The sequence below is a fragment of the Podarcis bocagei genome, assembly GCF_964188305.1.
Source record: "Podarcis bocagei genome assembly, chromosome: 10".
Taxonomy (NCBI): Eukaryota; Metazoa; Chordata; class Lepidosauria; order Squamata; family Lacertidae; genus Podarcis; species Podarcis bocagei.
The window spans coordinates 59,894,554-59,922,501 of record NC_138135.1 but is presented as its reverse complement, the minus strand read 5'-3'; the positions used below and the strand labels follow the sequence as shown (position 1 = coordinate 59,922,501).

Genomic DNA, 27,948 nt, shown 5'->3' with positions numbered 1-27,948 from the left:
AACGAGAGGCAGGCAAACAAATTATATTTCTTTTGGGGGAGGGGCACCCTCATTTATACAAGGCAATCAGGAAGGAACCTTTGAAATGTCTGGACTGATTTCAAAAGAAAGCAAGGTTGGCAGGTGCCCTTTAAATCATAGCGTGATAATGTTATTTATACCACTGCAAGTCACAACAGAGAAGATTCAATAGGGAACAACAAATGAGCACCTAGTTTAGTTGGAGTAGTACAGTTTATGTTGAGTTAATCATGCCGCCATTGATTCCAACACCTGAACTCTCTGGAGGTCTCCCGAAGGGGTTCTACTGAACCCACAACTTATGTTATTAATTTATGTTCAAGAGAGAGACATCCTGAAAGGGAAATAAATTACACAACCTCTAGTGAATATACCAATATGGTCTTAAATGGATTATGGCAATTGATTTCAGCAGGTTATTTGGTAACTTGGCTTAATGTCAGCTGAAAAAGCGACACACTTGTATGTAAATCTAAGCAAGCCATAAATATATCAAGAATATGTGTTTCAAAATATTAGCAACAAGTTTGATTGAAGCTTGGGTCCATGTTCCTGAGATCACATGATTACAGCTATACTTTTCACATATTAAAAGAGGGAGATATTAAAAAGTTCAAATTTCTTTAAAACACTTGAATAATTACATCCTTAGAGCATCAGCATCCTATGATCTCATCCAAGGCATTTTCTGGATTCATCAAACTTGAGTCCAGCAATAAATCACTGAAATTGTAAAACAGGAGTAATAGAAAAACGAAATGAACTAGCTTGGGGATAGATTTGCACAGTTCTGCTGCCCTCATAAAGAAATGTCTGTGTGCTGCCTTTGACTTCCTATTCATTCATTTAACTTGAATAGCATTTATATTTCAAGAAATCTCAAATCTAAAAAATAATAATATGAACATTGCAAAAAAGCATCGTCATATGTCATGATGAAAATCAGGAATTCAAGAACCATGCATTCCTAGTGGTAAGGGGCACCATTCTTTTAATGAGGTACTGATTGATCACTAAAAACCCTGAAAAAGGAGTGAAAACTGAGAAAGGAGACTGCATTTGGTGTGGACTGCCCATTCACAATCACTTGATGCTTTGCCAAAGGGAAGGCACAGTAAGATTCCCACAGAACAATAGGAAACAGGAGGGTTGGTTATATTAAAGGAGACATATGCCCTCTAAATCAAAACAAGTACAAACAGGACTCACCCAGAAACATACAATTGTTTTGAAGAGCTTTGCTAGTGATAAAACAGAACCACAATTACCATGATGTGCATGGCATTTGTTAGCTCTGAGCAAACAAGTTTTCCAGGTTTCTGAATCGCAAGTGTTAAGCTGTGGGTGAACATATCAGACGACGCAGTGATTCTTCAAACAGCTCTTGTTTATTCAGAGGCCAGAACAGAACTGAACTGAAGGGCTCAGTCAGCCTGCTTATATAGAGCTTCAGTACAACGTTACTGTAACAACTTTCTAAAACTATCCAATCACTGAACGTCACTTTTGATCCTTCATTTGCATAACTATCTAAAGTATTCCCTGCTGGCCCAGGGTGAGAACTTCAGTACATAACAGCAAGGAAACCTGCAGCTTCTCTTTGCCCAATCGTCCAACAGAAAGATGGGCTTCCATATCACAGGTAGTATAATATATCATCTCATATAATATTTATCATATAATTTTCAGCTCCATGAAAAAATATCTCAAATATATGTCTCAAATAGGCCAAGAGAACATCACTCCATGCCATAACAGAATGAAGTATGCAGTCAGCTTGGTATGACAGCTATATCTAAAGAAGAGGAATAGTATTCTTGCTTGCACTGTTCAGTTGTGACTACACAGCTCTATCTCACTTAATCAGGACAAAATGAAATTACCAATTCCTTCTCCGAAACATCTGCAACCCATTGCATTTTTTTTAAAAAAGAAAAAGTTCCTCATGAATTCTTTTCAGCGCTCTCTTTAGTCAGCTGATGTCCGTTTTCATACACAACCAAAGTGTACGATGAAAAGTGATTAACAAATGCTGTAGGAAAAGTAGGCTAATAACATTAGTCGGAATGAGCTCATAAAAAGTCAAATGGGATTCTCACTGCAGAGAAATAAATTATGAGCAGATGGGTTAACCCCACTCTATCAAAAACGATTCATGCAGCAGAGCGAATGAGAAGCAAATGCCGCCATAATTGCCACGGTGGTTTCTACTGCAACCCACCTGCCTCAGGGTTTTATCCAAATGATCGATGTATGTGTGCTCCACCCCCAGCCACATTCTGGGCTCTCTATAAAAAGCCTCAAAAAGTCCCATCTAAAAGCAACAGCACAATATCCAGCTCAACACATTGAACTCTTTGCTCTCTTTTGGGGGGAACGGGGTGCTCAGATTAGATATGTGCTTCCATGCTGGAAAAGACGAGAAAACGGCTGAAGATTTGGTAAAAAGTTCATGAATTAAAAGGCATTCCACCCTGAGTGAATGAGGTAGTGGATAGCCTTGCTCAGTGCCATTTTTCTAGAAAAAGAGGTGCTGCAACTCCCCATAAACACCTCCCTTGTTCTCTTACAATGGCAATGGTGCCCACTTGAGAGATGCCGGGACTGAGTTCCGGTGAGTTCCGGCTGAAAAAAAATAATCCTGGCCTTACTAATGCTATATTCTGGATAGAATTAAAGGGCAACAAATAATCATCCATGATGATTTGCCAGAGATGGGAAGCGGCGCTTGTGAGGTTTTCTGTGTCAAGTATCATTTTAGGTACAGTCGTATCTTGGAAGTCGAACAGAATCCATTCTGGAAGTCCGTTTGACTTCCAAAATGTTCAGAAACCAAAGCGTGGCTTCTGATTAGCTGCAGGAAGCTCCTGCAGCCAATCAGAAGCCATGGAAGCCCTATCAGATGTTCAGCTTCCAAAAATATTTCACAAACCGGAACAGTCACTTCTGGGTTTGCAGCGTTCGGGAGCCAAAACGTTTGAGAACGTTTGAGAACAAGGTAGAGTGGTACCTCTGGTTATATACTTAATTCGTTCTGGAGGTCCGTTCTGAACCTGAAACTGTTCTTAACCTGAAGCACCACTTTAGCTAATGGGGCCTCCCACTGCCGCTGCTGCACGTTTTCTGTTCTCATCCTGAAGCAAAGTTCTTAACCCGACACATTATTTCTGGGTTAGCGGAGTCTGTAACCTGAAGCATATGTAATCCGAGGTACCACTGTACTACACACCTTGACTAGGCTAGTTGCAAACCAAATTCATATCGGGGTTTTCTTTCAATAAAAAAGCGTAAGGTTTACTACAGCACAACGGCAAAGGATGAAATTGGCTGCCATTAGTTCCTGCACAGCTAGTTCCTTGAAGATCTGGGCTACTCCTCTGGGTGTGTAAGCATCTGGAAGATTCCCTTTGAAGTAAATATGTTCTGATAAAAGTCGGAGAGGAAGTTAATGCGGCATCAGGCACACGAACAGGATTAGGCTGCTCTCCCCCACAACGCCACAGACCCAATTAGTTCCTGCCCTTCATGCAAAAGTGGGGGGTTACATGTGTGTTGAGGGATAATGCTAATGCAAAGCATACTCTGTTCGCAGGCATATCTCTTTGTTCGTGTTTACCGTCTACTCTCTAATATGCTTCTAACAGATCCGAGCCGCAGGGCTTTGATGTTTTTAATTTTGTTAATATCACAAAGGCCTCATATGAAAGCAGCGTCTCATATCGGGTGCGATGGCTGTACATTTATATTAAAAAAAAACCCATGAAGCCATATGCTTCATCTCCCCATTTGGGGAATTAAGGAATCACATGGGTGAGAAGAAAACGCGCCGGCTGGGCTGCTGAAAAAGCAGCCTTCTTCCCGCCGATAGATTTCCAGAAGAAATTAACGAGGACGTTTCTCTGTCTACCTCTTACTTGAGCGAGGGAATGTATAAAGGGGTCCGCCCTAGACCTTGACACAGCACAGCCCCTTGGTTAGGACAGTTCAAATCCTCTGCAATCCCTTCTATGATTTTTAATGGGTTGGGTAAGAACCAACTGGAAAGACATTTGTATCTTTCTATTCATAACAATTTGAAAGACCGCTGTTTACGCTGCATCCAGTGTGCTGCTTTGGAAAGTGGCGTGCACATGGCGATAACCACAAATCCACATCTATCCTGATCTATCTCGCCTTTTAAAATGAAATCTTAGGTTTGCTTTCCCAAACCGGCTTCAATCCAAATTGGAAATCTGGGCCTGATTGCCTTGATACAGGAACCTCCGGTTCCTGACCAGCCATTAGGCATGCAGGCGTTTGTCTCAAACTGTTGTTTTGGGTGTGGTGAAAGGGCATCAAATTGTTAGCTATGATTGTTGTGTTTTTGCTGCCAGGAAAGCTGGAGTTCCCGTGGGAGCTAGACGTCAACTCGCAGCCTTTTGATCCAAAGGGAAACCACAGAGCTCCACAGATGCAAGAAGAGGATGCTTGTGAGAACCCAAGCAGCACAATCTGAGGATTCTCCTAACATCCTTCCTCTGGCAGTGGAGCTAGAACAGAGCCATGGTGTCTGCTTGCCATCGATGAGTGGATAAAGACCTGAGAGCTGGGGATGGGGAAGGAGAGGTTGGTGTAGGAAGTACTCATGAGGTGATGGAGGAGAATGAGGGGATGTGGGGGGATCAATGCACAGGAACTAGAGCAGCAGGACACATCACCAGAGGGATCCCTGTCTCCATGATCATGGTGGGTGCTGAGGCATAGGGAGCAGTGAGAGGGGTGCTCTAGGAGGCTGAGACGGACAAAGGTCTACAGCCCAGATCCCTAGCTGGCCAAGTGAGGCTTGCTAGCTCTGGGAGGACATGTGTTGTTATGTACTGAAGTTCTCACCCTGGGCCAGAAGGGGGATACGGTAGATAGTTATGCAAATAAGGGATTGAAAGTGACATTCAGTGATTGGATAGTTTTAGAAAATTGTTACAGTTACGTTGTAGTGGAACTCTATATAAGCAGGCTGACTGAACCCTTCAGTTCAGTTCTGTTCCAGCTTACAAATAAAGAGCTGCTTTGGAGAAATCGCTGAGTCGTCTGCTATGTCTACCCACAACTTTACATGTGTGATTCCTCAGATGGAGGAGACTTGGGTGACTTGCTGTCAGGGACTGGACTGATGAGGAATGGTGGAGACCTCCCCCATTCTCCTGCACTTCCCAGAGAAGAGGGAGACGGTACAGATTTAGAACAGTGGTTTGCAGAAGGTCACAGTTCAGAAGCTGCAGAGGGGAGAAGATGGGACATATTGGGAGAGGGGCAGGAGGAAGAAGCAGCAGCACCAGAGGAGAGACAGCTGACAGACTCGGTGTCTTTGGAAAGCAGGCCAGACCCACTCCCTCCCAGGTCCAGGCAGGTATTGAGAGTAGGAGAACAGAAAGCTCAGAGGCAGAAAGCACAGATCAACCAACTTAGGGATGACATATAACAGGAGAGATGGAGGGGGTGGGACTTTACTCACAGCAATGCCATTATCCAAGAGGCAGCATTACACATCTCTTTCTCTGAATATTGAATAAATTATCTCAGTAAGAACTTCTTGTTTCCCCGTTTCTGGCTGCCAGCTATGAGGGAGGGGGATCGGATCCCTTGAAGCCTGACACCTGCCTCATCAAACCCAGATGCTGCAACCAGCAGGCAAAATATCAGGGGCGCCCACTTGGGCCTCAGGGTATGGGTGCCCAGCATGTGCGCTGCGATGTCACATCATGACGTCACATGCCCTGCAGCCTCAGAACCTGATATCTTGAGTGATTTCTTGAGTGATATTCTGAGTACCACTTAGGAGGGTCATTAGGTGTGGATTAGTTGCTAAAGCTTTCGTGTCTTGACCTCTTGACCTTGTGAAGAGTTTTTTCTGAGAAGATGGCTGTACTGCACTTAGTTGTGCTCTGGCTTGGCTTCGTGTATAGGGGCGAGCTGTGGTTTTGTGCCCTGTGCCAGCCAGATCTGTGTAGGGATTGCATGGGTACTTGCTCCTAAGTGGTACTCAGAATATCACTCAAGAAATCACTCAAGATATCCCTCAAGTAATTAATGAACAAAAGAAGAAAAGACACACTAACCTGGGAACTTCCTCTCTGCCCAGAACGTTGGAGGCTATACACCACACCCCCTCAACAGTATTTATAGGAACTCAAACACTGAGATCCTGCTCTGTTCCAGTAACAAGAAGCCGAAAGCACCAGCCTGAAGATGACGAGTGAGACCTCGTCGAAACGTCGCCTAGACACCCCAACTCTTACACGGGAAGACACCCGAAGACACCAAAACCTGCATTCCTGTACCCGTGAAAATCTACGAAAGCATATATATATACACACACACACACACACACACACACACACACACACACACAGCGGTACCTCGGGTTAAGTACTTAATTCGTTCCGGAGGTTCGTTCTTAACTGAACTGAACTGAAACTGTTCTTAACCTGAAGCACCACGTTAGCTAATGGGGCCTCCTGCTGCCGCCACGCCGCCGGAGCACAATTTCTGTTCTCATCCTGAAGCAAAGTTCTTAGCCCGAGGTATTATTTCTGGGTTAGCAGAGTCTGTAACCTGAAGCGTATGTAACCTGAGGTACCACTGTGTATATCTGTGTGTGTGTGTGTGTGTGTGTATACACCAGGAAGCAATGGGCGAAGCAAGCCCATTGAAGGATTAGCGGATTAGCGCTATTAGCGCTATTAGCGGCTTTTAGCGGCTTATCTGCTGATCGGATCAGCTGATAAGCGGCTTAGCGGCTTAGAAAAAGGGAGGGGGGAAAGGAAAAAACCCCAGCAGGAACTCACAAGACATTGTCGTCTTGCGAAACAAGCCCATAGGAAATTCGTTTTGCGAAGCACCTCCAAAACGGAAAACTCTTTCGTCTAGCGAGTTTTCCGTCTTGCGAGGCATTCGACGAATAAATGCACGTATCGCAGAACACAAGAATGCCGTCAAAAAAGAAGAAAAAACTTCCTCTCTTTACCAACACATGAAAGAAACAGGACACGAAATTAATTTTTCAGATTCCAAATTGCTCTTTAACATGGAACACCACCACAAGAGAATAATCATGGAAGCCATCGAGATAGAGAAACACCCTCAAAACATGAACAAGCGTGACGATACGTCCCGCCTACCAGACATCTGGAAAATAGCCCTCCCCACAAAAACCGACACCAGAACCAGAGGCACACAGAACGCCATCTCCAATCAACCACACCAGACCCAAACCCAGACCCTCTCCACAGATAAATTACAGACACCATCCAGTAGCCAAACCATAGTGGCACCTCCGGATGCTGCACCCCCCTGCAATCCCTACACAGATCTGGCTGGCACAGGGCACAAAACCACAGCTCGCCCCTATACACGAAGCCAAGCCAGAGCACAACTAAGTGCAGTACAGCCATCTTCTCAGAAAAAACTCTTCACAAGCTCAAGAGGTCAAGACACGAAAGCTTTAGCAACTAATCCACACCTAATGACCCTCCTAAGTGGTACTCAGAATATCACTCAAGAAATCACTCAAGATATCCCTCAAGTAATTAATGAACAAAAGAAGAAAAGACACACTAACCTGGGAACTTCCTCTCTGCCCAGAACGTTGGAGGCTATACACCACACCCCCTCAACAGTATTTATAGGAACTCAAACACTGAGATCCTGCTCTGTTCCAGTAACAAGAAGCCGAAAGCACCAGCCTGAAGATGACGAGTGAGACCTCGTCGAAACGTCGCCTAGACACCCCAACTCTTACACGGGAAGACACCCGAAGACACCAAAACCTGCATATATATATATACACACACACACACACACACACACACACATATATATATAAAACCAACATTTTCCAGAAGTTATTGATTAAGGGTTTGCCTTCTGGTGCACAGCAGATAGAACGCACAGTCTCCTTGCAGCTTGCTAGCATGACAGCATGGAGGAACCTTTTTTTATAGATTGGATGCTGAAGCTGGAGATAAAGGACAAGGTCCCGGTTAAAAACTGACTCTGTTCTCCACAGCAGAAAGTTCACAGCACTCCATACCCCCAGTTTATTTCAATTCAGGAAGAGTAATCAAGGAACCAGGAGTGAAAAGCAACTCAAGCCATTACAGCAGCAATGAATTAATCTGGGACACTGAATGAATCACTAAGTTCAAGCACTTAAGTCTGCCGCACGAGGCCATGATGAATGAGTTAACAGGGTAGCTTGGCAGGTGCATAAAACACAAGGCAAGGTTGCTGCTGAATTAAAATGGTGGAAAACACAGTTACCTAAATTAGGATTTACAGCTATAAGAAATATAGAGAAGGAAATTTTGGGGTAAGGCAATATGTGAACAGATGAAAGTCAAGGGGTTCTGGAATCAAGTGGCGCCTTCTGTTTTCTGCTGCTTCTCTGCTACGCTTCTCTATACCTGAAGGAGTGTCTCCACCCCCATTGTTCAGCCTGGACACTGAGGTCCAGCGCTGAGGGCCTTCTGGCAGTTCTCTCCCAGCAAGAAGTTACAGGGAACCAGGCAGAGGGCCTTCTTGGTAGTGGCTCCCGCTCTGTGGTACGCCCTCCCATCAAATGTCAAGGAAATAAACAACTATCTGACTTTTAGAAGACATCTGAAGGCAACCCTGTTTGGGGAAGTTTTTAATGTTTGATGTTTTATCGTGTTTTTAATATTCTGTTGGGAGCTGCCCAGAGTGGCAGGGGAGGCCCAGCCAGGTGGGCGGTATTGGGAAATGTCTATTCCACCTTAAGGAGCAGACATGGAACTGTTACGTGTCACATGTCTGTTTACATTCCAGCACTGTTTTGCTGGCGTTAGTGGAACTTCCGCTGTGTTATTGCTTTTGCTTTTTACTCTCTCGCTGAGAAGACAAAGAGAGAGACGACATGTTTCTTTGTCCTGATTTATGATTAATAAATCTGTAGTTGTAGTATGCTTCCACAAGCCTCACACCTATTCTGTTTGCGCAGTTTGCCCTGCTGATATAGTGTGCCCTGGCTTTGAAGCCTGGGTCGCTGATTTATGCTGGAGCAGAGGCCGATGGGTCTTCGCAGCAGGATGGCTAGAAGGAGACGACCCAGCTGGGGCTAGCCAGCTGGCCTTTCGACCCTCTGTATGCCGACAAGCAGGGTATAAAATCATCATCATCATCATCATCTCTATATGCTGGCACAGGGGAAGGGAACCTCAGGGGCCAAATGGCTCTCTGTCTGGCCCTCAGAATTCTACTTAGGCGACATCCCTCATTGGCCAACTCTTTTTGCCTAGGTGGAATGTGTCTTTTTAACTAAAAATATATATTTTTGTTAGCTTTCAAATTATTATGGAACCACAGAGAGAAGTAAACAATAATTCAATAATATAGCCAACTAAAGGCAGGGCGTGCAAAACCTAAATATATATATTTCAAAATAACACCCAATCTAAAATCATGACAACCATATTCCTCTAGATTCTGCAGGGAGAGATATCTGTAAATCTGAAACCGAAAAGAAAAGAAATAAAGTTCCATCATACAGAACAGAAATGATCAAGATCTCTCTGCCCTGTAGTGATCCATAACTAATGTGTTATTCCCTGCTCCCCCACCAGTCTACATCTCTCATTAGCCCTCCAACGGGTTTTGCCTGGATGAGTTCTGATGATGCTTCTTCCTTGTGTGGATCGAGGAAACAGAGGGGTGTAGAAACTATCTTACTGTAAAAGGGTAACATTTGCATTCGTTGCTCCACCCACATTTGCATAAGGCCCCGCCCACTGCTGGCATGTGGCTCTTGGAAGCTTGTTAGAAAGGGAATGCAGCCTCTGGACTGAAATAAGTTTCCTACTCCTGTCACGTGCTGGTGCTTTGCCTGATAACAGATTTTATAAAGCACACCAGTTATTAGAAATTCCCTAGTGCTGTGGAGAAGATTATTTTTGTGCTCCAAAAACGTAGCTTTTTTAATTAAAGGGAAATGATTATCTCGAATCGGCACAGATGTTTTATGTAGAAGTTGCAGCACAGGTGGAGAGGTGTATTCTGTGTCGACTGAAAATAGTAAAAAAAGATAAATAGTGTTGGAGCCTCTCTGCAAATCCAGTGTCTTCAGGTTGTGTCAGTTATGCAAACTGGCATTTAAAATTCCTTTAGTACAATATGACCTGGAATGAAACGTTTGAGATGCTTCCACTAAGCGGCACACACCCCTCTGAATTTGGCTGCAGCTTCAGTCCAGAGCCCATGATAATTAATATAATTTATCATGCATAATGAGAAATCAAATTATTACGTATGACATATCTTTAATCTGTGATTCAATCTCTTTCTGTTGTTTAGTAAAACCAGATGGCCACAAAATACAGCTCTCCTAGAATCCAGCAAAAATGTGTTCAGGCAGAAACATGCTCTCTTTCCAAAACTATTTTAACCACAGCTGATGACAATACAATACCCTAAACTGGGTGCTCCTGCTCAACCACAATGCAACTGGTTTGCCTAAATCATGTGTATGTTCACACATTCCTGTATGCAACCTGCATGCTGAAAGACAGTTGACTACCTGCATCCTGCTGTTTACTCTGCATCCAGCGCTGTACACATAACATTAGCCACAATCCATCTCTATACTGTATCTATCCTGTGGTTTCTTATGAAATACTCTGTTTCAATGGGTTTTCTCCAAACCAGTATCATTCTGAATTGGGCAGGGGGGATGGCATAGTTGGGTTTTAAGCAAGCAATGCTCACATAGCTTTAAGCGTGCCAATATTGCTGTACTGGGGATGGAACGATAAACCGACTGTGTGGCGAATCACAGATTAAGTCCACCTTTCTGTTAGTACCTTTGGGTGCAGCTCATCAGGTCCTGAATTCATTTAAGGTAGCTAGGTGTTCCCTTATCACCTCTTTTCCTATCTTGGACTGCAGCTCCTTCCTTGCATTGTTTATTCTGTTATCACCAGGTTGGGCACTGGTTTCCTTTTGGGTGAAGATAGAGGCAACGTAGATATTGAGCAGTTCTGCCTTCTCTCTGCCACCTAATAGGATCTCTCCATCTTCTCCATGCAAGGAACCTTGCTTGTTCCTCCTCTGGCTTTGAACATAGCCAAAGAAACCTTTATTATTATTTTTAACCTCTCTTGCAAGCTTGAGCAAGCTTTGGCCTGCCTGACCTTCTCCCTGCGACTGCATACGAACCAACATTTCCCCAGTGAAAATAGGGACGCCCGATTCCATAATAATAATTTTACATTTATTTACATCCCACCCATTTGACTGGGTTGCCCCAGCCACTCTGGGAGGCTTCCAACATATATAAAAACCGAATAAGACATTAAACATTAAAGAAACCCTTCCCTATACAGGGCAACTGTCAGATGGCTTGGGGGGGGGGGTCGGATAACTCCATATCCTCCAACATTTCTCTGATGAAAATAAGGACATCCTGAGGAAAAGAGGGATATTCCAGGATCAAATTAGAAACTGGGACAGCTTCTCTAAATCAGGGACTGTCCCTGGAAAATAGGGAGACTTGGAGGGTCTGCAACTGTTAGCTACTCATGTATACTCTTCCTTTGTGATTTCTCCTTATTTTGTAAACGAGGGGCCTAAATACAGTATTTTTCGCTCTATAGGACGCACCGGACCATAGGAGGGGGAGAACAGGGGGAAAAAATTCTTCCCCTCTCTGCTCAGCGCCCCCTCAGCGAAGCGGCAGGAGAAACCGAGCCCCTTCCATTTCTCCTCCCGCTTCACTGAAGGGGCGCTGACCAGAGAGGGAAAACTGTGCAGCGCCTCTCCAGCGAAGTGAAGCCTGGAGAGCAAGAGGGATCGGTGTGCACCGACCCCTCTCGCTCTCCAGGCTTCAGGCGGCTATCTGCAAGCCTTTGGAGCACAGCGGGAACTCCTTCTGCACTCCGAAGACTTGCGGATAGCTGCCTGAACCCCCGGGAGTGCAGCGGGAGTTCCCGCTGCGCTCTGGGGGCTTCAGGCGGCTTCAGCGAAAGCAACGCGAAGCCTCTGGAGCACGGGGGGAGCTCTCCCTCTGCGCTTCAGAGGCTTCACGTTGCTTTCGCTGAAGCCAAGGAGCCTGCATTCGCTCCATAGCACACACATTTCCCCTTAATTTTTGGAGGGGGGAAGTGCGTCCTATAGAGCGAAAAATACAGTAATTGAAACTTGGTCTACATGCACATTACTAGTTGTAGGTACATTCCATAACTCACATCAAGGCAAATAATGCCCCAACTTCGTACGTTTGTAGAAAATATAGCATAAATTTTGTTCAGTAGTGATCTCTCTCTAGTTTCATATGAGAGAAAATGTGTAGTTCAGATCACCACTTTGGATTATATCTGCTCTCTTGGCTTAAATGAAAGCATAACAGTTCTTCTCTCTTTCCACCGATGAAACATTTATTCTTGAGCTTGCACTATTTAAACCATGCCATATAGTTGTTGAAGATTAAGAAATCTTCATACCACTGTGGCACACAACCCCTCTCCTGATTTCTGCCTGGTTTTCCCATGTTATTACAGTAGCTCCTTATTCACAACAGCTCCTTATTCACTGACTTGTTTGTCAGTGCAGAAGCCAAAATTTTGCACGGTGCTGCAAACCACCTTATTGTAGATTGAGTGATGGCTTTGCTGAACTTCCGCTCCCATTTGAAACCAACAAGTTCTGTTGTGTACTAAAGTGGGCGGTTAGTTAGACAAACCCAGAAACAGAAAACAGCTCCTGTGAGCAGGTAAAGTTGTGGCAAACTGCCTCTACGTGGATAACAGGGAATAAAATAAGTTGATTTCTCCCCTGTCTCAAAATAGCACATCTCAGCCTATCTGAAGAAGTGTGCATGCACACGAAAGCTTATACCCAGAACAAACTTAGTTGGTCTCTAAGGTGCTACTGGACATTTTTTTTTAAAAAAATAAATTTAGCACATCTCAGAGAGGCTTTATCCAAAATAAAAAAGACAATACAGTGGTTCCTCGGTTAAGTACTTAATTTGTTCCGGAGGTCCGTACTTAACCTGAAACTGTTCTTAACCTGAAGCACCACTTTAGCTAATGAGGCCTCCTGTTGCTGCCGCGCCACGGGAGCACAATTTCTGTTCTCATCCTGAAGCAAAGTTCTTAACCTGAAGCACTATTTCTGGGTTAGCGGAGTCTGTAACCTGAAGCGTATGTAACCCGAGGTACCACTGTACCTTAAAGCAGGCTCCTATTCCAAAGAACTCATGCTAGCAAATAATCAGGGTGAGTATTTATGCTCGCACATTTCAGAGGAATTTCCTTGGGTGGTGGCAGATGTCAGTGGGGGAAACCCTGGAACATAGTATTGCTGTAAAATGGGGTGGCGTCAGACAGAAATTTATAACTAGGTGGCTAGGGGACAAAATGACTTGGGTAGGAGAGGATACACAGATCTTTCTGGTGACAAGCCATAGCTTTGTAGTTGTGGCTTAGCCTATTAAAAAAGAACAAGCTGAATGCTACGTGATTCACTGCAATTGAACAATAAAGGAAAACCGCAGGAAACTGTTGTTAAAATGTTGAGTTGCATTAAAAATGCACAGGATCCTGGTTGTTTTAATGAGGGTTACTGTACGTTGCTATTATTGTAATGATATTGGGATTTACTAAAGTTTTACAAAAAAAATATTTTGTTAGTTTTTTTAAAATGTTGACTGATGCTTCACTTTTTATTGTGCAGGAAATGGACTTTGGCTAAGTCCAGACTGGGGAACTTATGTCCTTCCAGTTGTTGGTGAGCTACAAATCCCAGTTGGTGATGCCAACTGGGGTCGATGGGAGTTGGGAGTTTAACAATACAGTGGACACTCGGGTTGCAAACGTGATCCGTGCGGAAAGCACATTTGCAACCCGCACCATCCGCAACCCGCAGTGCCACATCTGTGCACACGTGGGTCATGATTCGGCGCTTCTGCGCTTGCACTAATCATGATTTAGCACTTCTGCACATGTGCAAGCGCAAAAACCCAGATGTAACCCATTCCGGTACTTCTGGGTTTGGCGCAGTGCGCAACCCAAAATCGCACAACCCGAAGCGTCTGTAACCCAAGGTATGACTGTATGTGGAGGGCCACAGGTTACTCAGCCTGGGACTATGTAATAAAGATCTCTGTGTTTGTCACATCCTTGAAACATCACTACGGCAACCCTTCAACCCTCCTTTTAAAAGCACAAGGAAAGTCGTCCTCTGAGCAAATTTGTACTGGCCAAAGTCAGTCCACATGGACAGAATGTCAACTAGGACAGCAGGAACCAAATTCAAATAATATCTCAGCCACCTAGCTTTGCGGCGGTCACTATCTGCCAGCCTAAGGTAACTTACAAGGTTTTTATGAAGGTACAGTTGAGGAGCGAGGAGTTACGCATGATGCTTTGATCTCATTTGACAAAGTCATCATGTAGATCTTGGCTGAGATCTAATTACTGTTACATAACCAAGGTGGGGGTGTCCCTCCTAAACACTAAAACTAATAAATGCTAGGATTTGGGATTATTTGTGATATGAAGAGGGAATATAAGCTGCAAAGGAATTTCTGGGCTGCCTTACGCAAACCAGCCTGGATGGTAGAGGGAAGAGCAGATCAGTTAGCATTACAATAGAGAGCCACTGAGGGTTGTCAACAACTCCTCCCAGGTGTGACCAGAGACCGGAGGTCTGGAACTGCCCTGGGGAAGGGCAAGGGGCTTCTGGGAAGAAGAAGGGGGAGATCCATCTTGGCCAGGCAGAAGGAAGGACTGCCTGCAATGCTTGGGGCCATGCTGTGAGATCTGGACCCCCTCCATGCAGACTGAGGGTGTTAAATGGGCAAATAAACTCTATTTCTTAAAGCGCGACAGCCTCCACCATGTCTTCTATTCTCCAAAGGGACACAGACCCTGTGTGGGCGCCTGAGATCCCATGAGCTTTTGCCACAGCTTGGCAGAGAGAGGGACCAGCACTGGTCTTTTGTAACATTACTTTTGGTAAGCCCAAGGACACTGGGGAGCTGGAAGAGCTGCAGAAAAGCGCAGGAACAAATCCGAAAGAGAGGATATGATGGAGATCTATGAAGTTATCCATGATGTTTCCATGATGTTTCTATGAAGCTATCCATGATGATATCCATGATGTTTCCTGCTTGGCAGGGGGTTGGACTCGATGGCCCTTGTGGTCTCTTCCAACTCTATGATTCTATGTAGAAAAAGTGGATACAGGGAATTTTACTCCTCCTCCCATGATACTAGAATCTGGGGCCATCCAATGAGATGGAATGGTGGAAAACAGAATGGTACACAGCTGAACTGTGGAATGAAAATGTGGCGAAGACCATTAACTTAGATGCTTTTAAAGGGGATTCATAAGGGATAAGTCTATTAGTGGCTTCTAGTTTTGATGGCTATATGGTACCTTCAAGTTCAGAAGCAGAATGGATTCCAGCTATAATGATGGTAATATTGCTTATTACCAGAAAAGGTGGAAACTTGGGGCCAAGCTATAGGTTGCATGCTTTGAGACCAAAGATACTTTGGTCTGTTCCAGCCTCACAAACACACACACCATGATGTGGCAGAGTCCTGAGTCATCTATGTTAAGTTGTGGGTGAACATATCAGACGACATAGCGATTCTTCAAACAGCTCTTGTTTATTCACAGGCCAGAACAGAACTGAACTGAAGGGTTCAGTCAGCCTGCTTATATAGAGCTCCAGTACAACGTAACTGTAACAATTTTCTAAAATTATCCAATCACTGAACGTCACTTTCGATCCCTTATTTGTATAACTATCTATTCTACAGTATCCCCCTGCTGGCTCAGGGTGAGAACTTCAGTACATAACAATCTACAACAAGGATATCTGCTAGAGTCTTTTTTTAAAAGAAAAGTTTTGAGAAACACAATTTAATAATCCAATTTGCTGTTTTTACAAAAGCAATTTTGCTTCTCTTTATTTGGCCCGTAGGCAAAATGTTCCTTGAACGCTAACAACTCTAACGAATCAATTGTGTCTACTTCAGGCAACCAGATACTCACAAAAATGTTAATCATATTTAATTAGTTTTACACAGATGAGTTCGTTCTAAATAATTGTGATTTGTTAATTCTAAATATTGATTCAGATATCAGATTAATTAAATTAAAGCAGTTGGCTGTAATTTAGTCTTTCTGAAAATGAACGTATGATCCAGAGGTCAAAAGATTGCATCTAGACATATGAATTAGTATATCTATAGATATCCTAATTCATATGTATAGATGCACTTTTCCTAAGACAAACTACCACTGCAGAGTATCAGAAACAAGAATGAGGGCAGAATTCAGTAGAGAACCCCTACCCTAAATCCTATTGAAATGAATGAAGCAAGGTATATCCTGCACTACAACACATCCATTTCATGTCCATGTTAGATCGCACCCTTTTTAGCAGCTCTGATGCCAGAGATCTCTTCTAGAGGACAGCTATTTCATCTAGTCATTCCATTCATGCTTTGGAATAAGTGCGCTTTCCTTCAAAGACTATAAGCCATGACAAGTGCGACACTCTCAAGGTTACGGAAAGATAAAAGTGCTTTTATAAATCACATGTTTGCATACGGCTGCAACTCGTGACCTATATGCAGAGGTCTGCGGTAGGTACCCTCTGATTTAATACCATGTTAGGTTCACAAAGGAAAAACGGCATATGTTCCACCAGGCAGCTAAAATGCGCTCTACATGGGGCTACCTTTGAAGGTGACCCGGAAACTACAACTAATCCAGAATGCAGCAGCTAGACTGATGACTGGGAGTGGCCGCCGAGACCACATAACACCGGTCCTGAAAGACCTACATTGGCTCCCAGTATTCTGAGCACAATTCAAAGTGTTGGTGCTGACCATTAAAGCCCTAAACGGCCTCGGCCCAGTATACCTGAAGGAGCATCTCCACCCCCATCATCCACTGAGGTCCAGCACCGAGGGCCTTCTGGTGGTTCCCTCACTGCAAGAAGTGAGGTTACAGGTAACCAGGCAGAGGGCGTTTTCGGTAGTGGCGCCCGCCCTGTGGAGCATCCTCCCAACAGATGTCAAGGAAATAAACAACTATCTGAGTTTTAGAAGACATCTGAAGGCAGCCTTGTTTAGGGAAGTTTTTAATTTTTGATGTTTTATTGTGTTTTTAATATTTTGTTGGGAGCTGCCCAGAGTGGCTGGGAAGTCCCAGCTAGATGGGCAGGGTATAAGTACAGTGATACCTCTGCTTAAGAACTTAATTCATTCCAGAGGTCTGTTCTTAACCCGAAACTGTTCTTAACCTGAGGTACCACTTTAGCTAATGGGGCCTCCCACTGCTGCCACGCCGCTGGAGCATGATTTCTGATCTCATCCTGAGGCAAAGTTCTTAACCCGAGGTACTATTTCTGGGTTAGCTGAGTCTGGAACCTGAAGCATCTGTAACCCGAGATACCACTGTAATAAATTATTATTAGCATTATTATCATTATTATTATTATTATACCAGTAACATCTTTTTCTGCACACCCACTCACCTCTTTTAGGTTTAGAAGAGTTTGGTGATACTAAACAGCAACCTCACTGCATTGTGAGTAGGGTTGCCATTTCATATTTTCAAATGTGAAAATATGTAAAATTGTTGAGCTTTCCTTTCTCTTTTTGAGCTATTTTTTAAACGAAAACCACCAAAATCTGCACTTACAACATGGGCTGCCATATGTTCAGGACATTTCAGCAATTTCCACCCGGACACTGTTCCTGATGGCCAAATCCTGGCTACGTCCAGGAAATTCTGAATGTATGGCAACTCTAACTTCTCCCTAACAAATGGCTACAGGTACTTGTGGCAGAGGGTGCCATTTTGGATATTTAAGAACTGGAACTTAGGGAGCTGTGTTTCACAGATCAGATCAGAAGAATCTTTATTTGCATCAGCCACTAGCCATAGCAATAAAATAAAATAAAATGTACTGAAGATAGAGGTATATATACAAAATACATATTGAAGGTTTACATCAATAATCACACTGTTTGCTATTAGTATATAATGGGGGAAAATATATATAACCGAAGCTGATTCAGAAATTCTAGCTGAAGATACCTAGAGACTATAAGGGACCACTGTCCACCCTTTCTGTCCCAGGATTTGGGGACTGGTGAGACCTGTGTCTGTGCTTTAATATGACTTGTGTGAGGAGAACTGCTGAGATACACTGGGTTCGTGGTTAAATCTGTCTATTCCTGCTCAATTTGTATTCTAAATTCTATTCATGGGAACAGTCAGTTACTAACTATTCAGAGGTTCTGTGTGCACTTGATGTGTAAAAATAAATCATACTGAGAGGTCATGGGGTTGCAAGTAAGCACTCAGATGGACCGTGGGAATGCTAGTAAGTTTCCTGATGTCCAAGCATTGCTGAATTATATGCCTGTGCTTTAAGGGCCTCTCTGAAGGCCAGAGGAAATGGACCCCACAGGCTCCCATGAAAGCAAAAAGGTTCGTATTCCAGCATGGAAAATCTCCCTCAGCAGTTCATCAATACCTGGAAGACTCATTGCTCTCTCTATGAGCCATCCATTGCAGTTAACTGCCACTCAGACTACAATTCTGTACACTTCCCTGGGAGCAATTCCTACTGAACTCAATGTGATTTACAAGGGTTGCTGAGAAGCATGGGCAATGTTGCTGTTGAGAACCTGGGGAGCTGAAAGGAGGAAGTGGGTCTGGTGGATGCATTGTGAATATATCAGTGCCCCCTGCAGACTATGAGAGTAATCACAGGCTCTTTGTAGAGTGGACAAAAGCTTTAAAAGACATTCCCCCTCCCCAGTGTTTATTTCTTAGGGTCAGTGCTTTTTTTTCTGGGGGGGGGGACACAGGGGTATGCATACACCTAAAGATTTTGTGAATCTTTGTACTTTTGTCCATTTACTGTACTTATTTTTCCCTACTTGAACTATAAAATGTTGATTTTCTTGAGTCAAAATGAGAGTACCCTAAACATTTTTTAAAGAAAAAAAAGCACTGCTTAGGGTCCATATAAAAAACCGCGTCAGTGGATATGTGTGCCAAGATTCATACTTGTAACCCAAAGTACAGTGGTACCTCGGATTAAGAACTTAATTCATTCTGGAGGTCCGTTCTTAACCTGAAACTGTTCTTAACATGAAGCACCACTTTAACTAATGGGGCCTCCTGCAGCTGCCACCACATGATTTCTGTTCTCATCCTGAAGCAAAGTTCTTAACCCGAGGTACTATTTCTGGTTTAGCGGAGTCTGTAACCTGAAGCGTCTCTAACCTGAAGCGTCTGTAACCCAAGGTCCCACTGTACAACATTTTAGGCTTGAGCACACAAGACAAGAGTGCACATTTGTCACTTTTCTGCTCCTGCAGAGGCATTGCTTACAATTTTTTTTAAAAAAAAATGTTTAGTGTGGGTCAATGTAGCAGCATGCCAAGTTTTGTCCTTCTGTCCCAAAATGCTAAAAGCTAAAATTATTAGATTTCAGGCTTAACCATTCCACTAAATAGCCTGACCCGGTGCTAGAACATTATATAGATGAAATGGTTAAATGCCTGGATCCTATAGCTTGTACACAGACATGCATCTGCTGCATAATTTGCCTGGACCATTTCATATTGACTGGTCATACATGAGTGCAGAAGTAATGGGCAACTGATCTATGGACTTCTGATTATACGGGAGGGTTCATAAGCCCTGACTATGTTGTGGCATGCATCAATCTGGTTTGCTGGCATGAAATAGGCTCTGAAATATACAAATAATTAAGTGTAGGAACTTCAGATTTCTAAGCCCTACCACAGCAACTCTCTCTCTCTCTCTCTCTCTCTCTCTCTCTATATATATATATATATATATGAGCAGTGCTTTTTTCTAAAAAAATGTTTAGGGGTACTCTCCTTTTCCTACTCATATTGAAATACTGCCCCTCAATGAGGCCAAACTTAGATTCACAAAATGTTTAGAGATATGCGTACCCCTGCGTATCCCCAGAAAAAGTACTGTATATGCGCAAAGGAAAAATAAATTACAGGGACAAGCATTAAATGTGAAAAATATATTGCCCAAGTCACCGAATCTGTTGTTGCATATTTTCTCAATGCCACAAAGTGAACACTTTCTCTCCTGTGGCTAGTGATTCATTTTGCTTCCGACGACCCACTGGCCCATAAGCGGGAAAAGTATTTCCACATGGAAAATAGGTGGAAACAAAAATTTATTGGTATCGAAACAATAATTAATAAGGAATGTCAGAAAGAAGAAGGAGCTGCCAAAACTGATTCCAGGTACAAGTCTTTCCTACTGTGTAAAATGTATTCACCTGGTGGGTTATACATTTAAATCCTGATTTTTGTGTATTCGCCTTCCTTAGTCTATGCAGGAAGCAGACAACAGGGGATAAGGCAATAGTTCATTTTGTGAATGGGTGTTGAAGTGTTACATACAGCTATGTAACTGGCTATTGAACTCCCTGAAGAGGCCAGGCTAGTTTTCCCCCTACAGTATTTGTACATACCTATAGGCTCACGTATTGTTATGTATTTTTTATTCTTCTGGTGTTCCAATTGTCTGCTGGCAAATACTGTTTAATAATCTGATAACTATTTTACTGCAATATTTCATGGATAATAATTTTAGCCTAACCTTTTTGGGGGCTGCATTGTCTGTATGCAAGTATGTGGTACAGTGGCCAAGGAAACTTTATAATTGTTGAAGGAAGTCATTGAATGATAGTTTGCTTGTTAACATGCTTGAGCCAATGTTCATCTATTGCTGTTTGTGCTAGTATTGTTAGTTTTAGTTTGTAACTGGTTTAAAAGGGAAAACACCATAGGTAAAATAAAAGAAGAATTCCCTGGGTCCAGATTTGGGGTAAGTGAGAAAGACCCAGTAGAGATTTAAAACAACAAAACATGCAGCAATGTAAGGTGTAGAAATATTGGCTGTTAGACCTTTAAAATAGTCCCTTCTAAGTTCTTTCCAAAATTCTCCACTTCTCTTAACATGGAAAGAGGCCACATGTTTGGTTAACTTAAGAATGGTTTACTTACAAACTCTTCAAAGGTCAGATTCATGTGCTTTTCCACACAACAGCAAGAAAAGACAGGTAGTGAGGGACTGTGACCTAGGTAAGCCTGGCATGACAGCTTACTCTATGGTCTTAACCCCTTCATGTATTAATTAGAGATAAGAATGTTGATTATATGTGGCTGATTTACCCCACAAGTATCACATCCATGTTATTTCCATTTCTTTTTGAGGCATTCCCTGCTCGTTAATACTAGCTTGAGCATTAGCTGGCCTCCTATGATTTATTCCAAGTTCTTCACATGCGTTTGTAATGCATTTATATTGAGGACAAAATGGAGAATGGAGGAAAACAAACTGAAATCAAATCCAACAACGAAAGGTCAACAGCCAAGTTTGGGTGTGCAGTGTCAAAATAAATAATGAATTTCATAAGCACCTTACAAGTTAACACACACAGAGAGAGAGAGAGAGAGAGAGAGAGAGAGAGAGAGAGAGAGAGAGAGAGAGCCACAAGCTATAATTAAAACCAAGCAGCTTGAGGCATCTCTAGAGAAATCTCATGCTTTTAACTTTATTGTATTGTATATGTTGTGAGCCACCTCGTTGTATCTTGTGAAACAGCTCTTTCATATAATATAGCAATGAGGCTTACGACATATAAGATGCAATGAAATTTGTCTATAAATACCTAGAAAACACAATTAAAAACATCAGTAGACACTGGTGGGTTTAAAGAAAAAATTGTATTGTGAAGGCCTGTCTAAACAGTGCAATTTTTGGAAAACGTTTGAGAGAAGGAAAGGATGGTTTCTGCCAAAGCTCTATTCCAATCCTAAACAGGGAGAAAGAGTCCTATTTATTGCAGGTGACTTTCCTTCCAAGTAAGGAACTGTACGGTTTTGCCCCCAAATGTTATCTATTTATGAAGCATCACTGAAGAGGTTTGGACCAATTAGAATGGTTATTTGGTTGCTCATCTATGCCCATGAGCTCTGGGATGATAACCCACTTGTCTTATCTGGATTGCTATATTTTAGATAGCAAAATCATCTCCTTTCCATGTTCCAGACTCTTGAAAGAAGGAAGTTCTCCTCCACGCTCTCGTCTTCTTTTTTTGCTGCTCTCTTATATTTCACGACCCCTGAGCTAATCCCACTATTGTTCCTATTAGCAAGTTTAAGCAGGCAAACTTCAAACAGGCTAGCAGTGGGTCATGAGGTTTAGTGGGCACATAGATAATCATCTAAATTACATTTCTAGGGCTGATGGACCAGACAGGCTTAGAGGGTAACTTTACCAGCTTTCACTGTTAATCAGCAAGGATTGTGTGTCTCAGTGTGTATCTGCCTTCGCCTCCCTCCTGAAGGGCTGGGCTATTGGGGCTGATTAACAAAGGCAGCTGCATTAGCTTTCCTCTCTCGCTGAAGTTCGTTCAGGAGGCCCAAACGACATGAAAGGCAAACGCGACCACAGCTCAAACGCCAAGCGCTCATCACTGTGAAATTATCCACCCTCCGCTCGCAAGATTACTATCGTCAGCAAAACAGTTGTTGCCAATTTTCACAATCTGTTAACACTTCGAAACTTGCCTACTGACGGATCCTCTTTCACCTCGATTGTGCATCTCATCGAGGGAAAAGTGCAGCAAGCTACTTCACATTGTCTATCGAGTTCGAAAGTGATGGCTTCAGACAGGCTCAAAGGGTTTCGGTGACTGTGTGCTCTAATTAATAGGGCTTCGTTTCAAGGCAGAAGGAATCAACCAAGCAAGAAAGGTTGGGTGAGTGAAATTAATACTCACAAGCACATTTGTTTCTTGCAAACATGAGGCCTTTAAAAATGAGGGGGAAACACACAACAAAATGACCTTGTTACACCAGAAATCCAGACCCATCAAGTGTCCCTATTTTCCAGGGATAGTCCTGAATTTACAGAAGCCGTCCTGGTTTCTGATTTGATCCCAGAATGTCCCGCTTTTCCTATTTTCATCGGATAAATGTTGGAGGGTATGGCAGGACACCCCTATTTTCACTGGAGAACGGATGAAGGGTATGAAAATCCCAATCTCTAGATCTGAATATTGTGTGAACAGTGAACGGTGTGAACAATTCTATGATTCTAAGCATCAAACCAGGAAGTTCAAGAAGGTACCTTTAATAGCTGTAATGCAAACAGTAATTTCAGTTGACCTGTTGTGGGTTTGAAAAAAATTATTATTGCAGCATTATTTTAGCAAGAAGCAGGATCCTTGTCACTGCATCTATTTCCCTTAAACTGTTAAAGATGCAACTACTCTGTTTAAGGTTAGGAACTGGGAAGCAAGAAACAGTACCATCACCTACATATGTTGACAAATTCTACATTTGAATTCACATTTCAAAATCATTTTAAACATAGCCCTGTAAGAGCACAAGACGAATCCTGCTGGGTCAAGGCCAAAGCTCATACAGTCCAGAATTCAGTTGACTTCGTAGGCTATGATGCTCTATAGTATAAGCACAAAAGAAAGAGCAGGAGGAGGCCAGGGAGATTAGAAGACATTCATGAGAAATAACTGAATTGTTGCAAGCGGCCCAACATAGCCAGGACTGCGCCATAACGGGGAATGAGATCATAGCTAATTATAAGTGCCTCATCCTTGCGAGGAGAACAGATGAGGAAAGGCTAAAAGCCATACACAAAAAAAGGAGCTTAAAGAGAATTTAAATTAGCTAAGTGACACACAGAGTTAATCCTTCCTCAGCCTGCTGCCCATTAATGAAAATAGTCTGCTGATGTCATTTCATTCATTTGTGACCCAACTGCAAAAACAGACTCAGCATTCTTAAAGTCTGAGCTTTCAGGGCTGGGGTAGGTTTACAGCAAAATGGACAAAAGTAGACGAGGAAATCTACTTGGGAAACCAGGCTGCCCCCTTCTTATTAATATTTCAAGGAACGAACAAAAGCAACAAGGAAAATATTTCAGATCAATTGTTGGGCGACTCCTTGCCTAGCTTCATACATGGCTTTCATTTAATGGATTTTGAACCACTTTAAACTGTATCCACGGCCTCTATTTGGAGAGAAAATGGAGAACTTGTGGAACCAACTTAGGGAAAGGGGAATACAGTCGGGAGGGGAAGGAGGGAGTCCCAGAAAGAAGGTTATGAAAATAAGGGTTTAAAATTGGTCTTTCTGTTTCTTTCTCTTCTTTATCTTTTCTATTTTTTCTATTCTGTTATTATTGGAAATTTTAATAAATATGATTAAAAAAAATATATATTTGGAGAGAAAATGATGCACTTGTTGGGCGATTTGAATAGCATATCTAAGGCAAGCAGTACCATTTGGCTGAAAGGAACCATTCTGGAGAAGCAATACATCAGCCGTGAGAATTATTGGGGATAACCTCCTGGTTTGGACAACCCATGGCCCTTCTGTTCTTGCTGGGCTTCGACACCTATCCATCTCAGCCAGTATGGCCAGTATGGCCAAGAGTTAGGCATCGTGGGAGTTATACTCCCAACATCTTGAAGGTCATAAATTGCCCAGTCTTATTCTACACTCTGCAAGGACTGCCACATCTCCCTTCTGTGGGATATAATCCATTGGTGCAGTCAAATGCAACATTCCTTATTTCCCTAGAGTGGGCACAGGCAGGGGGACATCCAGTCAGGGTAACTTCCTGTTCCACTGGTCTGGAGTTTTCCTCTCCCTGCATATGACCCGGGAGATGGGCGTAGCTCTGGCTGGCTCCATAAAAGAGCCGAGTCATCCAGCCATTTTCTGAGTCTGTTTTGTCTTTCTATTGTCTTGATTCTTGCAGTTTTGTCTTGTCTTGTTGATCTTTTGCTGCCATGCTGCTCTCTTGCAGCCATTTTGTATTCCTAATGTCATTTTACTGTCTGCTGGCTCTCAGCCAGCAGGACACAAGTTCAGTCTCCATATGAGATTAACTCACAATTTCTTTGTGTAACTACCAAGTAAAGCCTGCCTTTCAGGGATCATATCGTGAACTAAAATGTGAGTAAACTTTTTGTTACTCAGAAAGACTCTCGTGTCTTTATTCTTTTAGGAGGGATAAAAGGGGACACCAGGAAATAATCTTAACTAAGAGATTCAAACGAATCTGCAAACTGGCTTCCAGCTATATTGATGGGAATCTACTCTGCTACATCACTTATTAGCATAAGGGAAGGAAGGATAATACTTATTCAATGTATCCTTTCCTTCTGTCTTTCACATTCCACACCTTGCCCTTATCCTTTTTGTGTTCCTCATTCCTGAGTGTCTCATGCCATGATTTTCAGAGGAAGGCAATGGCGTTTAATGTCCTGAAGGCATTATGCAACTCAACTGCTTCATTTCTTCTCGGAAGAACACAGTGTTCTAGTGATCTTTAAGAGGAGCCCTACTGGACCTGTTTATTCACAGGTCCACCTAGATCAGCATCCTATTTTTACCAGTGGCCAGTCATGTGGATCCAGGAATCCTACAAAGGTTGATGCCCATCTTCAACGTATGTTCCACAGAACACTTAGAGGTATACGGCTTCTGAGCAGTATTGGTCTTCATCCATCTCCATGCACTTGTGCAATTCTTTTTAAAAGCCAACTAAGCAAGGAGCCATCTCCACATCCTGTATCAGTGTGACTTCTACATAAGAATCACGTGTACAAGTTACAGTACATGTGTGGGATTTTTGGAGTGCTGCTAACCAGGTGAATTTGATGCTTTTATAAGGGTGGTTCCCCTTCAGCCATTCAGCATTTGTGGAATAAACTAAAGATATTTCCAGAATTCTCAAAAGGGACCAATGTGATGTTCTTCCCTGGTGGTGGGATAGCTAAATATACTTTTACCATGCCCCAAAATGAGCTACAGTAATGGCACAAGAGGATACTAAGATTCCACCTACCTTGCCAACTAATTAGAGATGGGACAGAAAATGGCACATATCAATTTAGAAGGCACTGGAATAGAGAAAGAGAAGTGTGCACTTTTTCGTTAATTAATGGGGACACTTAATTTTATTTTATTTTTGGAAATTTAATTATTATTTTTAAGGGCTATAATCAGTTATTCAGTGATGCTGGCCTAGAAAAAAACAACAACACTTATATGGGCTTCTTAAGTGTAGCGTTTTTATTCTATTACTTGCCTAGACTAGTTACTATAATCTGTATCCAATCAAGTCATACTGAAAGTAGACCCATTGATATCAATAGATTTCATTGGGTCTACTCTAACTTAATTGGACGATTCAGAATCTGGTTTTGGAGACCACTCTACTGAGGATAAATTTAATATTTGCAACATGTGAAGAGAATTGCAAGATAATTGCGCAAGTCTTTCCAATCTGTGTACTTCGGTATTTCCTTTTATGTGCCCCTCACACAGCTACTACAAAGTTATTTGAAATACGATGCTGGAAATGTGGAGCCGAAGTTGTAATCACATTTTTTCTTTCTTCCTGAGACAGAAACACACATTTTAAACATAGTCCTTTCAATCCAAATGAAACCCAGCATAAACCCTACAGCCACCTCTTAATTTGCAGGGAACCCTCCTACAAGCCGGTCTAATGCAAACAATGGGAAACCCGTGCTTCTTAAAATGCCATCGTAGGCTCAACAGTTTATCCTCCGACTAATTTGCTTTTAATGAGGATATTATGGGTACTGTAAGAAAGAGAAATAACAATAATTTGGTGCTCTTAAGAGCTGTTCAGCTTTGGAACTGCACACTTCTTTGCTGAATAGCCTTGAACTTAATCCAGGATTACTCAAATGCATGAGAACTGCCTTCAGACTGGAAACAACATCCCTAGCTCTCCCTTTGTGTTGCAGCCTTCATCACGGTATCAGCTTGCAGTGAAACTTGAATATCCTAACGGGATTAGACATGAAAGAGAAGAGTCTCAGGATTGGGCTTTCAACTGAAACCCCGCTGTGAGAAAGACCACGCCACTGTCTTTGACCTTTTCCTTCCTATGCATGAGCCCAGTTGTGCCTAGCCGAGGGTCTAAAGAAGACCCCGCCCCTTTGCTCTCTGTTTATCCTTTTGCTCCTAGAACAGGTGTCTGGTTACTAAAGAGAAAAGGCATGGAAGCCTCTGATCTCTGGCACAGGCAAAGCCCGCCAGCATGAGTAATGTGCTTCAGAAATGGAGAAAAAAATAAATACACCGTCACTACAATATTCAAGCTATGGGGAAATTCTCGTGTGCAAACAGTGCCTTATTTGCCTGTTCCCTCTCTAAACTCTAAAAGCAATCATTAGACACTTTAATAATATATAATGAATGGGATGGCTTGTTCCCGGAAAGGGTGCCTTCCTTAGAATTAATACGAATACTGGCCAGGGTCCAAGGATCTAGCTCAGGCACACCCAAATGCCTGGGCCTGCCCCGCGGGAGTTTTGGCTTTCCGCCTTTAAATAGCAGGCTGCTGTGGTGCATCGCAAACTGCTTTGGGAATTCCTTCATTTTCAAAGCGGTTTGCAGCGTCTCGTGGGGGCCTGCTGTTCACAAGACGCAAGCCCAAAGGTCCCCTGGGTACATGGAAATAGAAAGATGTTTGAAGCGGCATGCCGCACGCTCACAATTGGCACAGGCGTTCCTGTTGTTCTCCTGAAAGGCCTTAAGTCCGGACGGCTATAACACAATTTGAACTGAAGCAATGTTTGGACAATGAAGTATGTGTATTAACCAATAGTCAATCACTTTCATAAAATGGCTAGTAAGGTGACGCCTTCCCTCTTGCCTCTATTATGGTTTCGCCTGCAAAGTGAGTTGAGTTTTGAAGAAACGGCACAAGAAACTGCCTTGTATCAAGCCGGAACATTAGAACATAAGAGGTGGCTCCTGGATCAGGCCAATG

The 27,948-nt window shown here is 42.9% G+C and overlaps 1 protein-coding gene across 1 annotated transcript in view; it reads right to left on the bottom strand.

Annotated features, from left to right (window-relative positions):
• CPED1 (cadherin like and PC-esterase domain containing 1) overlaps positions 1 to 27,948 on the bottom strand; it is a 123,546-nt gene that overhangs the window by 22,956 nt on the left and 72,642 nt on the right. The gene's annotated exons all lie outside the window — the stretch shown is intronic.